Raw genomic sequence first — 16832 nt, 5'->3', positions numbered from 1 at the left:
AGCCAAAAGTAAGAATCCCTGCCTTTAAAAGAATTTATAATCTACTAAAGTGGAAACAATATGTACATGAATAAATAAAAATGTAAAATAAACATGAAATGTATGCAAAATAAACAAAAAGCAGTTTTAGTTGGAGTTGAAGGGAATACTAACTAGGGAAATGGGGAAAGACTAAGACAAGCTTTAATGGGTTCCAAGAAGTTTTTTTTTTTTTTAATTTTAATTTTATTTTATAATTATAACATTTTTTTGACAGTACATATGCATGGGTAAATTTTTACAACATTATCCCTTGCACTTACTTTTATTCAGATTTTTTCCCTTCCTCCCCCAACCCCCTCCCCCAGATGGCATGCAGTCTTATATATGTTAAATATATTACAGTATATTCTAGATACAATATATGTGTGTAGAACCGAATTTTTTGTTGCACAGGAAGAATTGGATTCAGAAGGTAAAAATAACAGTTTACATTCATTTCCCAGTGTTCCTTTTCTGGATGTAGCTGGTTCTGCCCATCATTAATCAATTGGAATTGGATTAGCTCTTCTCTATGTTGAAGAAATCCACTTCCATCAGCATACATCCTTGTACAGTATCATTGTTGAAGTGTATAATGATCTTCTGGTTCTGCTCATTTCACTCAGCATCAGTTGATGTAAGTCTCTCCAAGCCTCTCTGTATTTCTCCTGTTGGTCATTTCTTATAGAACAATAATATTCCATAACATTCATATACCATAGTTTACCCAACCATTCTCCAATTGATGGACATCCATTCATCTTCCAGCTTCTAGCCACTATGAAAAGGGCTGCCACAAACATTTTGGCACATACAGGTCCCTTTCCCTTCTTTAGTAGTTCCTTGGGGTATAAGCCCAGTAGTAGTATGGCTGGGTCAAAGGGTATGCACATTTTGATAACTTTTTGGGCATAATTCCAGATTGCTCTCCAGAATGGTTGGATTCTTTCACAACTCCACCAACAATGCATCAGTGTCCCAGTTTTCCCATAGCCCCTCCAACATTCATCGTTATTTGTTCCTGTCATCTTAGCCAATCTTACAGGTGTGTAATGATACCTCAGAGTTGTCTTAATTTGCATTTCTCTGATCAATAGTGATTTGGAACACTCTTTCATATGAGTGGAAATAGTTTTAATTTCATCATCTGAAAATTGTCTCTTCATATCCTTTGACCATTTATCAATTGGAGAATGGCTTGATTTCTTATAAATTAAAGTCAATTCTCTGTATATTTTGGAGATGAGACCTTTATCAGAACCTTTAACTGTAAAAAAATTTTTCCCAATTTGTTACTTCCCTTCTAATCTTGTTTGTATTAGTTTTGTTTGTGCAGAAACTTTTTAATTTGGTGTAATCAAAATATTCTATTTTGTGATCAATAATGGTCTCTAGTTCTCCCTTGGACATAAACTCCTTCCTCCTCCACAAGTCTGAGAGGTAAACCATCCCATGTTCCTCCAATTTATTTATGATTTCGTTCTTTATGCCTAAATCTTGGACCCATTTTGATCTAATCTTAGTATGTGGTGTTAAATGTGGGTCCATGCCTAGTTTCTGCCATACTAATTTCCAGTTTTCCCAGTAGTTTTTGTCAAATAATGAATTCTTATCCCAAAATTTGGGATCTTTGGGTTTGTCAAAGATTAGATTGCTATTTTTATTCACTATCTTGCCCTGTGAACCTAACCTATGCCACTGATCAACTAGTCTATTCCTTAGCCAATACCAAATGGTTTTGGTGAGTGTTGCTTTATAATATAGCTTTAAATCAGGTACACTTAGACCACCTTCCTCTGACTTTTTTTTCATTAGTTCCCTTGCAATTCTCGACCTTTTATTCTTCCATATGAATTTTGTTGTTATTTTTTCTAGGTCATTAAAATAGTTTCTTGGGAGTCTGATTGGTATAGCACTAAATAAATAGGTTAGTTTGGGGAGTATTGTCATCTTTATTATATTCGCTCGGCCTATCCAAAAACACTGAATGTCTTTCCAATTATTTAAATCTGACTTTATTTTTGTGGCAAGTATTTTGTAATTTTGCTCATATAATTCCTGACTCTCCTTTGGTAGATATATTCCCAAATATTTTATACTATCGACTGTTATTTTGAATGGAATTTCTCTTTGTATCTCTTGCTGTTGGATTGTGTTGGTAATGTATAAAAATCCTGAGGATTTATCTGGATTTATTTTGTATCCTGCGACTTTGCTAAAATTCTGAATTATTTCTAATAGCTTTTTAGCAGAGTCTTTGGGGTTCTCTAAGTATACCATCATGTCATCTGCAAAAAGTGACAATTTGATTTCTTCATTTCCTACTCTTAATTCTTTGAATCTCTTTCTCAGATCTTATTGCCGAGGCTAGAGTTTCTAGTACTATATTGAATAGTAATGGTGATAGTGGGCAACCTTGTTTCACTCCTGATCTTACAGGGAAAGGTTCTAGTTTATCACCATTACATATGATGTTTACTGAAGGTTTTAAATATATGCTCCTTATTCTTTTAAGGAATAGTCCATTTATTCCTATACTCTCAATCATTTTTAGTAGGAATGGATGTTGGATTTTATCAAATGCTTTTTCTGCAGGTGCCAAGAAGTTGAGGTAAAGATTCACAGTCCCAGGCATGAAGGAAATCTTCTTCAAGACATGAAGGTGGGAAATGGGAACATCTGGTTCAGAAAATGTCAAATAGGCTAATTTGCTTAGAATAGGGGGCACATGAAAAGAAATAATATGAAATAAATCTGGAATGCAGACAGGAAACTAATGGTGAATGAGTTTAAATGTAACTGAAGGTTTTGTGTTTATCGTAGAAGTAATAAGGAGAAACTAGAGCTTCTTGATCTAGAGACTGGAATACTTAGATCCATGCTTTAGAAAGAATTTCCATAGCAATATGGAGGATGGATTATAGAGGCAATATTTATGAAAAGGGAGATTAAGGAGGAGTACGTTGCAATGGACCAAATGAGAAGGCCTGAATTAGTTAATAAGTACTAAGAGTGGGACTGAGGCAAGAGATGATATGAAGATAGGATCCACAAAAGATGTCAGTTATTTGGACATGGAGAAATGAGGGAAAGACAGGTGTTTGTGATTTCTCCAAGGCTCAGAATCTAGATGACTCAAAGAATGGCAGAAAAGTTTGGAGGTTCAGGGGAAAATAAATAATGGTTCTTTGTTTCAAAAAATTCAGAGCATTTCACTCCTTTTCTCCAAAGAGCAGGTTATAGAAAAATGGGAGCAAAGAAACATATTACTGTTACATGCCATATTTTATCTGTGGAGAGAAATTTGAGGGCCAGGGCTCTCTGTGAATCTGCTGACATAAAGAAAATCATACCTCAATTCATCCTGATAGGAAAAAATTATTTTCTGGCAGAAAATTTGGATAATTTAAAACCTGAGATCTGTCTCTATATAAGAGAAGTCAAAGAACAGAACTGCTACCTCCAACTTGAAAATAAACTAAAAAAACAGACAGTAGAGGGGGAGGGTCAAATAGGGACAAGTAGGCCATGAGGGGGGGGAGGGTTAGGCTGAACAAGAAAGGCAAACAGAGACATTAAACCACAGAGAGACACCTGAGATGCCGGAAAACAGAACTAGAGACACTACAGAAATACGGTTATGGACCCAGGGAGATGGGATGTCAAGATATTTGACCATAATGAAAAATTTAAAAGATAGGAAGTTTACTTAATCCTCCCCAAGTTATTCCTCTATAAATAAGTTCCCTTTTTCTGAACCACAGCATCCTGATTTATTTTCCTTGGAGCTCGGCTGGTGAAAGAGAGTGATGCTAAGATTGGAATTGAAGCTTAGCCCAAACGGCAGCTTTCTGTATGTCTCCACCTCCTGTACTGGCCGCCCACAGCGCCTGAGCACACAGCTGGACCCATTGCAGACAGTCACTAAGGTGATAGACTGACTGACTGATTTCCTGTAACTTAGGCCCTTCTGTCCATCTAGAAAGTACAAACATCTTGGCCTGGCATTCGAAGCCCTGTACAGCCAAACTCTAGAGTTCTTTATCAAACCTCACTATTCACTATTCCCCTGACTGTCAAACTCTAAACAACATAGTCTTTTCAACATCCACTTTACCATGGTTTCCTGCCTTTCTATCTTTTATTGTTCTCATATATCTGAAACACACTTGTCCCCATTTGTTAACTTCATTCCTTGGAAGCCTCTCTCAAATACTTCTTCTTCTATTGTCTTCCCTGATTCCACTGACTATAGTTGACTTTTGCTTTACCAACTTTCCTAACATTCTGTATTCCTTTTTAAAAATTAACATTTGTAGAATAATTTCAGAATTGGATAGGACCTCAGAAGTCATTTAGTGTGACTCCATTTTAGGAAACCAAGGTACAGGGACATGAAATAATCTGTTCAAAGTCAAATAATAATCCCAGCAGATCTTGGATTCAAATCTAAGTGTTCCAACTACAAATCCCAGGTTCTTTCCACTGTACCATACCTTCTCATCTTCATTTATATTCTTTATAGCTATGTATCCTATCACCTAGACTGTAAGTAGGGAAGTATAGGAGGCAGCTTGAACTACAGCTTGGAAGGCTAATGCTTGTTCCCAGATACCATTCTTGTCAATTGTGTGTGATTTATGCCCATGTTTGCCCATTAATACTCTTTACATGATCTACTTCTTAAGGTGTGTGTGTGTGTTCTGAATCTGTTGATTTATGAAGCCCTTTTCAGAGAAATGTTCTTAAATGCATAAAATAAAATACATAGAATTAGAAATGAAACTGATTTTGGTGAAAAAAGAAAATAAATTCATATACTACAAAGTAAGGGCCCCTGAATTCTATAGCATTCCTATTATTCTCTTAATACCTTGGGTTTACTAGTGTCCCTATAGGCTTTCCATTGTATTCTCTCATTCTCAATAAATGACCAGACTGGACAGAAGCTGACATACCTGTATCCAAAAATACACTTGGAAGCCTTTTATGATTTCCAGTGGATGATAAAAAAATCTGCATCCCTCCCATCATTGATGGTCTTAAAGTTTTAAAGCCCCCTCATTATCCTTGCCACCCACTTCTGGAGATTTCTTAGATTTTCTATGTCTTTCCTAAATTGATCATGATTCTTCAGATATCTTTTGAACATTCTCTCCCAGCCCAGGTGCTGTTGAGTAAAGTAAGGGCAAAACCTTGAATAAACCAATAAAGGCAGATGAGGGACAATAGTTTAGGACAGTGCTGTGTCTGTCCACTATGAAAAGAAACTCTTTATGGACAAGGACTGTGTCATGGACTTCTCTGTCCCCTTGCACTTCCCTCCCAATTCATTGGCTCCATAGATAGTATTTTGTTGGGCTGGATTGGAATGGAGTGATAAGCATCTTCTTCCCGTGGTCTCCAGGGTGGCCTTCCTGGGCCCCTTCCAGACTGCAGTCTTAATTAATGAAGGATTAGGTTTTCTAGTCCCTGGTCTGCATTCAAATTGTTCAAAGTGACTTGGAGTCAGTTTAAATTGTATTTTCCAAGCCAAGCATATCATGGATCATCATGGAAAAGAAAATGAATGAAAATAACAGAATTGTATAGTTAGAGCTCTCGAGAGCAAAAAAATGTAAGAGATAGAATTTTCCCTTTCTTCCAATCGCTTTCAAATTATAGCAAACCAATTGTAGTGAAATAGATAGCTAACAAAATATGAAAAAGAAAATGAGTTCATGGACTCCAGGTTTGAGCTTCTGACTTCTATCCAAATGCTGGAAGCCTTCCTGTTATTCTTTTCATACCTTGGGCATACTACTATCTCACTAAAACTTTCCATTTGTGGTTTTTCAACCTCAATGCATGACCAGAAAACCTCCATTCCTGGTCCCATGTCTTCATTGTTGCTTCTAAAAAGAGACTAAGCATAATCTTCCTCTGTTCAATCAAGGTAACCTTCCTAGGTCTCTGACAGTTTCCTCCAGACACAATCACAGCCTCTTCCTCTATGACAAATGCTCACCTCATGCCTTCCCTCCAATGGACACAACTTGATTCCATGAGAAGATAATGGTAAGAGAAGGACATAAATGGAAGCAAGAAGCAATGGGGAAAGACTAAAAGAATGGTGCAGGGAAGTTTTGTGACTTTTTTGTGGGGTATGGATAGAATGCAAGGAAGATATTATTTCTAAACTCAGATTGGGCAACCTTATGCAAAGTCTATCAATGCATTGCCAAAGTTAGCCCTCCTACATGACTATAAAATAAATTATATTTTTATTTTCTTAGTATAGACCACCATTCTCCACTCTTTTTTTTCACTTCTGTAGCAGCCCCTTCCCTTACTTAATAATTCAATGATCTCCTCTATTCCCTCCCTAGGCAGTTCAAGTTGGAAATATGTAATAGCAGAAAGAACATTGATTTACAGTCAAAGAACCCAGATTCAAATTCTGATTCTATCACCTGAGTGAGCTTGGCTACTTAATGTCACTGAGTTTCAATTTCCTCATTTGGAAAATGAAAAAGTTGGACTAGGTCATCTCTAAAATTCCTTCTAGAACCTTATAAAAGAATCTTATCTCAATCAGTTATGCTTGAGTCTGATTTTTAAATTAGATCAACCCTCTCCCAAGAGGATTGGTATTTAAAGCTTTGTCTCTATTTATGGAAAGAAATAATAAATATAATATCTCTCACTTCGGGGTTGCTTTTCTGCATAAAAATTTATAAGCTGGTCAATAGTGCAAATAGTTTCTTCTCAAATTATAGAAGATGGTACAGAGAATTTAAGTGATTTGCTCAGCAGTCAAATGCTTAAACAGAGTCCAAGTCAGAATTTGAATTTGAGTCTTTTAAGTCTGAACTGAGGGTTCTTTACAACCCTGCTTACAAAAATCATAGGCACCAGAGAGCACAATTTTCTTTAGGATGGCAGACCTCTCTTCTTCCCATGAAATCACACTCGTAGGTCATTGATCCATAAGTCCAATGGCTATGAGGTTCTTGTGACTTCCTGACAGAGATCTCAGATTTCACACAATTTTAGAGATGAAAGGAACTTTGACCCCTGAATAACATGATTTACAACCGAGATAGATGAATCTGAAAAAGTTCCTTAAAACTTCCCAATTTAACTCTCAAATTTTAAAGATGAAGAAATGCCATCCATACCTGCTTCCCTTCATTCTTATACATATGCCCCAAATTACAACCACTTCCTTTTGGGGAATGATGATTTGGGGTTTTTTAAGTGAAGTGCACAAGGCTGAGTGAGAGTAAATCATATAGGAATAGTGGTTCTTGCCTACTGATTTGGAAATTTTACTTTTGACATTCTATGAACCTGTTTTTCTATCTGTAAAAGAAGGGGCTTGAAGTTAATAATGTCAAAACTCAAAAAAAAAAGAGGTAAAAGTTGGTTCCTGACCTAAAGAAGCTTACAATCTAATGGGAAAGAAAACAAAAAAAAAGAGCCAAGGAAATTCTAAACTTGGATTATAAAGCATTTGGCACAAAGTCTGACCTAGATGTTCATTGGATCATGAGACTTGCACTTAAAAAATACCCTCTCAATTTGTAGATTGAGGTTGACATTTATCCAATGTCACACTAGTAGAAATTAGCATTTCTTTTATAATTAGTGATCTGGAACATTTTTTTCTATGATTATTAATAGTTTATAATTCTTCTGAGAATCATTTGTCTGTATCCTCTAACCACTTATCTGTTTAGGATTTCAAGTTTAAAATTCATAATCAGCTGCTCTACCTCACACATTCATGGGAGAACAGGCCTTCACCCTGAGCAGTGGGAAACCATGGAGCTACTCCCTCCATAGATTTCTGACATCCTGTTCTCACTGGGGGGAGGCCAGGGAAGAATGAGCCTTACTGTTTATTAAGCCAGTATGCTAAGAACTCATACAACTGAGCAGGTACTTTTACGTCCAAGTTTCCCATAAGGCTCCGAGAGCACCAAAGTCCTTCCATGGTTTTAATTTCCTAAACATTGTTGAATAAACTGATTTCTCTTTAGGGCTCAATGACCTATGGAACCCTGCTTAGCAGGAAGCTGTAGAGGTGACTGATGGAACTTGCCCTGACAGGAAGATGCTGTGGTTTCCTCTGGTGGCGTTCCAGGCCCACTCAAGAATGTGTGCATGGTTTACAATTGCCTATTGACTAAAAGCTAACCCGGCTGGACCAAATGCAAAGGACTTGCAGCAGGCGTTCAAAAAAGCAAGAGATTCAAAGTAGAAATGCAGATGTATCTATTGCTATTTTCTTATAGCTTAAACTCTCCCAAATAGAAGGCAATCAACTCAAGAAGGACAGATTTTCTTATTTAGAAATCATCAGATTTGGGTGCTGAATTTGGAATGAAAAAAGCACATCTGATTAAATTTGGGTCACTCATCTTCAATTTGACCTGGGAAATTTTTCTTTTATCTAAAAAAGGAGGGATGATTGAAGTAGGTCATTTCTAAAGCTTTTTCTTTCATTCTTTCTTTCTTTGTGATCCCATCCCAGAGTCAGAGGAGAACCTTACAGGTTATCTTGTTCAATCCCCTTCTTTCAAATGAAGAAACAGGATTTGACTTCCCCAAAATCAAACAGCACATGAGTGAGTGACAAATTCAAGACAAGGATCCAAAATTTCTCCATGACTCCTTCCCCCTTCTCTCCCTCCTCCTTCCCTCCTTCTTTCTCTCTCTCTCTCTCTCTCTCTCTCTCTCTCTCTCTCTCTCTCTCTCTCTCTCTCTCTCTCTCTCTCTTCCCTCTCTCTTCCTTTTTCTCTTTCTATCCTTGTCTTTCTCTCTATCTGTCTGTCTCTGTTTCTTTCTTTTTTTTTGAGGAGTTGGTGACTTTCCCAGGGTGACACAGCTAGTTGGTAAGGACCCAAGAGTCAATGTCCTATGTCCTGCACCACCTAGCTGCCCCATCATATGTTCTTAAAATCCCTTGAGACAAATTTCATTTCATACTAACCTTAGCAACATTACTAACATAATTATGCACTAAGAGAATTTTTTAAACTCCCTTAATTTTAGATGGGGAAACTGAGGCCCAGTTTTGGGCCTCAGACATTGTCTTGCTGGGGACATGTAGTAAGCTAGTAGCTCAATCAGAACAATAGCCTGTGTCTTCTGACATCTCACCCAATAGGCTTTCCGCTATGTCAGAAACTCTAACTTATTTTCTGGATGAATTAAACCCATGTGGGTACATGCCAAAAACTAGAATAAGGGAATTTAAAAATCTTACAGGATTTAGCACCCCCAAGGTGGTTCAGTTGAAAGACCACTCGACTTGGAGTGAGGAATACCTGAGTTTGAGTCCAGCCTCAGAGACTTACTATCTATTTTTTGGTCTTGATGAAAGAGGAGATTCTTTGTCTTAATTGCTACCTACCCTTAATCACTGAATGGCAGCAGCCTTGATCAAACTGAGACTTGTTGAACATCTTAGCTTTAAAAAGGCCCAGGTCTCCCATTGTGTCCAGGGCCATCCCCAGCATCCTGATATCTATCTGGCCACTGGACCCAGATGGCTCTGGAGGGGAAAGTGAGGCAGGTGACTTTGCTCAGTCCTCCCTCACTTCAATCCAATTTACTTTCATGTCATGGCTTCATCCCCCTGATGTCATGGGGAATGACAACAATAACAATAATACTAGGCAACTCATTTAATCTCTGCCTCAGAGCCTTCATCTACAGAATGGGAATAATAATAGCACTTCTCTTCTTATGGAACTCAAATGAGACAATTTATGCAAAGCATTTTTTTGGTGGTGGTAATAGGGGTAGTTTTTTATATGGTCAAAGGATCATTGGGTCTAGAGTTAAAAGAGACTCAGGGATCATCTATTCCAATGCCTCATTTTAATGTGGAAAAACTGGACCCCAGAGATTTTTCCAAAGTCACATACATAAATAGTATATTGATGAACTGGCATTATTTTGCTTTTCTACCTAGCAAGGCTATGAAAAGATTCATGTTCCCATTATTCCAGTGGCTAAAAATACTTTCTGTAAAATAATAAATACAACTGGCCTTTCTTTAGTGTTTAAAATACTTTTTAAAAAATTCTTTACTATATGATCTCATTCAACTTTTGAAAATACTCTTTGAGGTAGGTGATATGTAAGGTATGTATTATTTTCCTTATTTTACAGATGATGAAAATAAGAATGAGAGAAGTTAAGCAACTTGTGCCCTTGAAGTGTGTATATTTTTATAAATTATTTGTATTTATTGACGAAAAGACAGTGTATACTATAACTGAACATTATTTTGTTCCGTTTTTTGCTGTTTTGTTCTGTCACTTTTTAGTCCTGTCCGATTGTCATGCCCCTATTTGGGGTTTCCGTGGCAAAGTTAGTAGAATGGTTGGCCATTTCCTTCTCCAGCTCATTTTACAGATGAGGAAACTGGGGCAAACAAGGTTAAGTGACTTAGGCAGGATCACACAGCTAGTGAGTGTCTAAGGCTGGATTGGAACTCATGAAGATGAATGTTCCTGGTGTCTGGCTTGGTGTTCTGTGCACTATGACACCACTTAGCTGCCCAATGATCTGTCTGAGATAGAGAGGGCTTTTCTGCTCTATGTGCATGACTTTAGGAAAGATAGGACAAAGGGACAAAATACCATTGGGGAAACCTTACTCCCAGGTCGTAGGAAGCTGGACAACGCAGGAACACTTGGGGCTTTGCCAGCCCTGAGGTTGTGGGGCAAGTCCCTTTTTTGTGGTAAATATCCTCAGAGCTGAGAAGGCTTCGATAATAGTGTAAAGAATGAACAACTGGACTATTGTGACAAGTGCAGAATGTGGGTACTTAGAATTCATCTAATTCAAAAATTCTTAATCTGGGATCCACAAATTTGTTTTTGTATAATTTTGATGACTGTAATTTCAATAAAATAAGCTTCCTTAGTAACCCTATGTATTTTGTGTGATGCATTTAAAAATATGATTCTAAGAAGAGATTCATGATCTTTATCAGACTGCTAGCGGGGTCCAAGACACCAAAATAGCTAAGAATCCCTGAAATCAGTTTACGGAAACCTTGGATCAAAATGGGGAAATAATGAGATGACTTGAACCCAAATCTTTCGACCCTGAGTCTAGTGTTTCTTCACCACATTTCCCTCTCATTTATAAACTGTGTGTCAGGGCAGTCCTCCCTGCCATGTCAGAAAGTCCAAGTTAGTTCTGTAGAAATATCAGGTCTTCATAAAAGTACATGGAGTGGGCAGTGTGCCCTGGGAGTGTGGGCAAGCATAACAAAGAATTTCTTTCATATCCCTTTAAATGAGCAAGGTGCAAAATTGCCATTCCATCACCGTGGTCAGATTTTTCACTGCTAACTCAGCAAGTGTAATTATATCACAGTTTCCATTTTTATTCTTACATTCAAACAATACCAAGTCTAAAGGGAAATCTTACACCAAGCACTCCAAAGGCCATGGCTAAGCTTCCTGTTGTTGCATTTGCAATGGAGACCCGGGCAATGCTGGCTGGTTCCAAGTCAGGCCAGTGGAAAGTTTTTAATGTGTGCAAGCCTGCTGTTCTGCAGATAGCTTGAACTGTAGCACTCTCAGAGTGGTTGCTTAATAAGAGGGTTTTAGAACTCAGCCCTACAGGGTGGCAAAGAATTTGCCGTGGGGGGAAGGCTTGACCCAATCATTCCCAGCTTTGTGCAAACGTTTTGAATTAAAAGCACTAGGTGATGCAATTTGGAGCACAGCAAGCTGAATTTTATTCAGTTATTACCACCCTCCAGGACCATATTAATATGACTAAAGTCACATGTGCAATATAAATATTAGATTCGTAGAATGTTAGAGGTGGAAGGGATATTAGAAGATAGAATGTAAAGATTGGAAGGAGGCTTAGAATATTAGAGCTAGAAGAGACCTTAGAATACAGAATGTCAGAACAAGATTTTAGAACATAGAATGCCGGAGCTGAGAGGAGTCTTAGGACACAGAATCAAATCTGAGAGAGCCCTTAGACTATAAATTATCAGAGCTGAAGGAAACACACACACAATGTGTGAACTTTGAAAGGGGACTTAGAACACAGAAAACACAGAATGTCAGAACAAGATTTTAGAACGCAGAACGTCAAATCTGAGAGGGCCCTTAGAACATAGAACACCAGAGTTAGGAGGAACCTTGGAATACAGAATGTCAGAGCTGGAAGAGACCTTAGAATAGAGATTGTCAAAGTTGGGAAGATCCTTAGAAAATAAAGTGTGGATAGTTTCTCTGCAGGGTTTATAGAAAAAGCATAGGCAAGGATCCCACCAAGATAAGAAGGCAAGAATTGGTCCTGATTGGAACACTTAAATGATTAAGTTCTGTATATCATTAAACTTAAAAAGACAAAACATAAAAAAATAGAATGTCAGAGCTAGGAGGAACCTTAGAACACAGAATGTCAGAGCAGGGAAAAACTCAAGAACAAGAATGTCAAATCTGGGAGGGCCCTTAGAACATAGAATTTCAGATTTATGAGGAACCTTAGAACACATAATGTCAGAGCTGGGAGAGAACTCAGAGCATAGATTCTCAAAGTTTGGAGGACCCTTAGAACACAGAATGCCAGAGCAGGGAAAAACTCAAGAACAAGAATGTCAAATCTGGGAGGGCCCTTAGAACATAGAATGTCAGATTTATGAGGAACCTTAGAACACAGAATGTCAGAGCTAGAAGAGAACTTAGAGCATAGATTCTCAAAGTTTGGAGGACCCTTAGAACACAGAATGCCAGAGCAGGGAAAAACTTTAGAACAAGAATGCCAGATTTAGGAGGAATCTTAGAACACAGAATGTCAAAGCTGGAAGAGACCTTAAACCTAGATTGTCAAAATTGGAAGGATCCCTCGAGTGCCAGAGCTAGGAGGCACCTTAGAAAGTACATCAGAGCTAGAGAGAAACCTTAGGACATAGAATCAGAAGAAACTTTAAGGTCTTCTAATCTAATCCACTCATTCTACAGATGATAAGCCTCAGCTCAGATAACAGTCATTCCTAGAAGGTTACAAAGCTGGATGATACCTAAATTAGAACCCACGTTTTCTCCAAAACTCCCCATACTAGAGAATGTTTAGTCTATGAAAAAGTAATTTATTCAGTACTAACTATGCAATGGGCATTTATGCTAAGTTATGGAGAAAGAAGGAGCAAATGAAAGAAATACTTCAAGATCTTATCTAGAGCTCACTTAGAGAAGACGCCGTGTCAAAACGTGGACACGTAGCAGATATAGAGCAGATGGTAGGTTATCTCAGAGGAAAAGGTTTTATTTTAGACATTAGATATCTTAGGGAGATGGCAAGGTGTAGTACACACAACAAGATTTGAACTAGACATCAAAAGAATTCAGTTCAAATCCTTTCTAAAACATTTATTAACTAGATGACTTTACATGGCCACTGAAATAAAAGGAGGATGAATTTGATCATTAAAATCTAATTTAATCTCTTGAAACCTCTGTTTCCTTTTTATTTTTTTTAATCTTGCTGAGGTAATTGGGGTTAAGTGACTTGCCCAGGGTCACACAGCTAGGAAGTGTTAAGTGTCTGAGTCTAAATTTGAGTCCTCCTGACTTCAGGGCTGGTGCTCTATCTACTGTACCAACTAGTGCCCCCAGTTTCCTTTTTTTTTTTTTTTTTTTTTTTTTTTTGTGGAAAGGACTGAATGACCAGGGTTGTACAAAAAAAATATTTGCAAAATGCAAAGACAAGAATTCTTCAGATATACAGCCTATCTCAAAGGAATTTTTCCCCTTCCTCTTTTCTCACTGCTTTTGTTATTTCAAAGAATAAGGACAAAGATAAGGTCACTGCTTCCAGGACTCATCAAAGACACCCATGCTCCTCTCTCCCTCTATTTTGAATTGGGTTTGGAAGAATCCATGCAAATATTTCAAAGCCAGGGGAAGCCTCCTGCCTCTGATCATTAGCCAGAGACTTGTCACCCTATTGTGTATTTAGGGTTCACTTTGAAAGCTGCATCTTCTCAGTGTCCCTTTCACAGCCCGAGGAAAGCCCCTAAAATATCACTTTTCAGTTTCTGGTGTTTTTGTCTCTGTTCAGGTTCACTCTGGACACCATTTAATGGAGACCCGAGACTTGAATAAGAACTAAAAAGGGAGAAGGCTGTGATGGCTGTTGGTGAAACTGACAGCTCTTTATAAAATGATACCCATTCTCACCAGCACATAGAAAACTCATTTAGGCAAGGGGCAAAAGGGGGCCAGGAAAGGGAGCCAGACACCATACAGTAGCTCCACTGTTTTCCCGGCTTAAACCCCTTTTATCTCATATTCATAAACACAGGCTCCCCGTATGATATAAAACACATTGAGTTGTCATTGAAATGCTGTGATTTATGGAGCAGAACTGTCCCGAGGAGGGTAACAACGTGGGTGCTTATTTTGGCTGGTGCGTTAACACAGACTGCTGAGTGGCTGGAGGAGTTGTGAACATTAATGACCAGAGGTTAATGATTTCTTTTTTTTTTTTTAATTGGAAATATTTATTCAGTTTCAGTGATGGTGGGTCCCATGTGACCCCAGTCAAATCCAGGCAGGGATCCATCTTACTCCATTTGCACACAGGGAGACTAGACCTTGACCTTGCTATCTGAGATCTATAGTCCCTCTGCATTAAAACCTTTCTGGCAAATGGAAAAGAGAGAAAGGGACAGGAAGAGGCACTGGATCTCCTCTGCCATCACCCTAAACTAGGTTGTATTTCATAGTCTCCAGGTTTCAGTTAGAAGAACCTCAGAAGTCTCATAGTACAGCTGAGCAATATAAGGCTGTCCCTGCTACCACAGAATTCCAGCTTCTTCTCCTATTTCGTTGGCCTTTTTCCACTAAATAAAAAGCCCTGGGTTTCTCACTCTCACTGATCATGGGATAGTACTAAGAATTGTACTCCTCCTTTATATTGAACAAAAATATAATTTCCACTCATTTGGCCGTGTTTCCCACAACTTGGGCCAAACCTTCAAAGATGGAGATTACATCCCTCCTAAAGTTTTGTCTTCTCTAAACTTGGAATTTGCAGTCCCTTTAAACAATTCTTATATACACAGTGTGTATTCCAGTCCTCCTTCTTCCTCTTCCCCCAACACACACACACGCACACACACACACGCACACACACACACACACACACACACACACACACACACACTTCAAAATGCTTCATTTGTTGTTCTAAATTACTATTGATCTGAAAAGTGCAAATTAAGACAACTCTGAGGTACCACTACACACCTCCCAGATTGGCTGAGATGACAGGAAAAGATAATGATAAATTTTGGAGGGGATGTAAGAGATCTGGGACACTAATACATTGTTGGTGGAGTTGTGAAAGAATCCAACCATTCTGGAGAGCAATCTGGAACTATGCCCAAAAAGTTATCAAATCGTGCAAACCCTTTGATCCAGCAGTGTTTCTATTGGGCCTATAGTCCAAAGAGATCTTAAAGGAGGGAAAGGGACCCACATGTGCAAAAATGTTTGTGGCAGCCCTTTTAGTAGTGGCTAGAAACTGGAAACTGAGTGGCTGCCTGTCAGTTGGCGAATGGCAGAATAAGTTATGGCATATGAATGCTATGGAATTACTGTTCTTAAGAAACCATTAGCAGGATGATTTCAGAAAGGTTTGGAGAACTGAGGCTGAGTGAAGTGAGCAGAAAAAGGAGATCATTGTACACAGAAACAGCAAGATTACACAATGATAAATTCTGAAGAATGTGGCTCTTTTCTTTTTTTTTAATTAAAGTTTTTTATTTTAAAAACTTATGCATAGTTTTCAGCATTCACTCTTGCAAAACTTTGTGTTCCAAACTAGTTTTCTCCTTTTCTTTCTCCCACCCCCCCTCTAGACAGCAAGTAATGTAGTATATGCTAAACATGCGCTTCTATACACATTTCCACAATTACCATGCTGCATAATAAAAATCACATCAAAAGGGAAAAATGAGAACAAAAACAAAAGCAAGCAAACAGCAACAAAAAGAATAAAAATGCTATATTGGGATCCATACTCAGTCCCTATCCCTCTCTCTGGGTGCAGATGTCTCTCTCCATCCCAAGTCTATTAGAACTGGCCTAAATCACATCATGTTTTTTTTTTAATTAATAACTTTTATTTACCAGATATATGCATGGGTAATTTTACAACATTGACAATTGCCAAACCCCTTGTTCCAATTTTTCCTCTCTTTCTCCCCCCAGATGGCAGGTTGACCAATACATGTCAAATATGCTAGAGTATAAATTAAATACAATAAATGTATACATGTCCAAACAGTTGAAGAGAGCCACGTCCATCAAAATTGATCATCACATAAACTTGTTGTTGTTGAGTACTATGTTCTCTTGGATCTACTCCACTTCACTTAGCATCAGTTCATGTAAACTCTCTAAACTCTCATGTAATTTCTCTAAAATTAACCTCCTGATCATTTCTTCTAGAACAATAATATTCCATAACATTCATTCATAACTTTTTCATCCATTCTCCAACTGATAGGCATCTACTCAGTTTCCAGTGTCTTGCCACTACAAAAAGGGCTGCCACAAACATTTTTGTGGGTCCCTTTCCCTCCTTTAAGATCTCTTTGGGATATAAGCCTAATAGAAATACTGCTGGATCAAAGGGTATGCACAGTTTGATCACCCTTTGGGCATAGTTCCAAATTGCTCTCCAGAATGGTTGGATCAGTTCACAAATCCACCAACCATTAATTTCCCAGTTTTCCCACGTCCCCTCCAACATTTATCATTATCTTTTCCTAT

Source organism: Sminthopsis crassicaudata, chromosome 2 (genome assembly GCF_048593235.1).
Source record: "Sminthopsis crassicaudata isolate SCR6 chromosome 2, ASM4859323v1, whole genome shotgun sequence".
NCBI lineage: Eukaryota > Metazoa > Chordata > Mammalia > Dasyuromorphia > Dasyuridae > Sminthopsis > Sminthopsis crassicaudata.
This window is presented reverse-complemented; position numbering follows the sequence as displayed.